The sequence below is a fragment of the Vulpes lagopus genome, chromosome 5, assembly GCF_018345385.1.
Source record: "Vulpes lagopus strain Blue_001 chromosome 5, ASM1834538v1, whole genome shotgun sequence".
Lineage (NCBI taxonomy): Eukaryota > Metazoa > Chordata > Mammalia > Carnivora > Canidae > Vulpes > Vulpes lagopus.
The window spans coordinates 124,841,406-124,843,808 of record NC_054828.1 but is presented as its reverse complement, the minus strand read 5'-3'; positions in this window follow the sequence as shown (position 1 = coordinate 124,843,808).

Here is a 2,403-nt window from a genome sequence, read left to right as displayed (position 1 = left end):
CGCACTGAGCTGAGGCTCCCGGAGCAGAGTCCATGCTGGGTGCTCTCGGGGCAGGATATCATTTCATCCAGGTGGGAATTCATTGTGGGGAACATGATCCCACAGGTGAGGAAGCCAAGACTCTGGAAGGTGAAGCCTCACCCACGAGCCCAGTGAAGAAATGAATGAACAGTACCTCGGGCTCCTTTGTCCCCTGGATTTGATGGGGGGCAACAGTTCTAGTTAAAGTGAAATTGTTTTTTTATCCCATTTGGGGGACGATAGGTTTTGTTGTGACACGCTGTCTGCCAGCATCCAGTTATATCCAGTTACTGTCGGGCATCTAGTTGCATGGCACCTCAGTTCCCCACACATCCTGCAGATCATGCAAACTTCATGAAAGAAAATAATTTCTTTCAAATGAGGCTTTCTTTCAAATGCTGACCCATGGGGATTTCCAGCTCCCACCTCCAGGAGATGAAGGAAGCTGGCTGCAGGGTAAGAGGGGATTGTCCCCATCTGTGACAATGTCTTGGCTCAGGGGAAACCAGCCACCACTTAGGCCTGGCTCTGGATGGGGCGCTGCAGTCCCTCCAGCAAGGCAGCTTATCAAGGAGGAGGGAGGAAGTCTGTGGGGTCAGGGTGGCTGTAGGGGCATTTGTTTGCAGGTGGAGAGGGGGTGGGAGCACCTCGCCAGGAGAGATGTGGCCTGGGATGAACGATACGTGAATCCCGTATGACTCAGCTCTCCATGCAGGTAACAAAAACCCAGAGACACGAGCCTATTTCAGAAAGCGAGCATCCTTGGTGCGGCTATTTTGGGGGATAAAAGAGGGCTTGCACAGGACAAAGATGTGAGAAGTACTCAAGCTGAGGGAGTGTGAGAGAAAACTTAAGATTTCCCTCGCTCTTGAGCAGTAAAAGGCGAACGTGACCGGCTATCAGGTCACATCTCAGGATGGGGAGAGCCGGGTGCTGGGTGCAGGTGTTGGCAGCTGTTTGTTCTCCAGACGTACAGAGTGTGGTTGGGGGATTGGAGCATTTGGGAAGGGGTGTTGCCCTTTGTTTCTTCGCTGTTGCTGAAAGAGACTGAGCCTCCGGGGGGCCTGGGCCTGGAGACTCCCCACAGCAGCCCCCGGGCAAGCTTCCCCCTGCCACAAGGCGTTTGCTCCCCCGTGTCTGATGTCTGCTGTAACGCCATGGCCCAGCGAGAGCAGGGACCCTCTTTCCAACCACTCGCCAGAGGTCCCACGGGGAGCGGTGACAAGCGAGGGAGCAAAGGGGAGGGAGGAGATGGGGTGCAGAAGTACACAGGCTGCGGGGGGCTCTGCTGCCTTTGATGCAGATGCACCAAGCGGTGTGTGTGTGGGGGGGGGGGGCTTCCAGCCTCAGGGAAGTCCCGGGGACAAGAGGACGATGCCAGTCGGAGAGAAGTTTTGAATCTGGTTGCTCTGCTCTCTCCTGGCTTCTCATCATTGCCCCCTCAGGCATCTGTGTCCAGCCTTCTACCCCAAGCAGAAAAGGGGCCCCCAGCACCCTCAATTTTACCTTATTTATGTTTTTTCCTGAATCTCTGGCCCTAAATCTTCCTGACTTCTCATACTATCATTTGTTCATTCAGTTCATATGTGTTTAATTCATGAAGACCCTACAAGATCTCTGCTGTTCCACCTTTGCTGCTCCCTATCATCCTCCTCACCCTGTGCCCCCAACACACACACACACACACACACACACACACACACACACACACACACATTCCTCCTTTTTTGGTGCTCAGCCCATGGAGATACTTCTTGTTCACCATTTGGATTTCCTTCTTGGTTAAGCTGCTCTAGGTGATATCCCTCAAGCTCAACTGCCCTGGGCCTCGGGCATCCTTCCTGGGGGAGCATTCCTCGCCTCCCTCCCTTCCCTGGGGGCCATCAAAATGCTTTAAAGAACCTATACAATAGGCCTACAATTCATTTTACAAATGGCCTGGTGGCTGCAATCTTGTCCTGCCCTGGCCTAAAGAGCATCACTGACTCCTCTGGTCCAAAGCAGCAATTCCTCGAGTGTCTTCTGCGGTACCTTTGTTGACAGAGATTCTAATGCAAACTTCAACGCAGTATCTTCGTGCTTTCTGTAAATATTTATTGAATCCCTCTCAGGTACGAGACCCTAACAGATTCTGTAGATACAGTGCTGAGCAAACTAGGCATGTCCCATCCCTCATGGTGTTTACCACTTATTATGGAGGACCTCAGACAACACGGTGAAGAGTATTTCGAGGAAGAAGTGAGGGACACTAATAAAAATGAAAAAGGTGTAGTGGTTGTGGCAAACCTAATCTGAAAAATCAGGAACGTTGAGACCGGGGGCATGAGCAAGGATTTGTGGGCTAGGGTCAGTGGTAATGCCAGGTGGCAGATCCATATACCT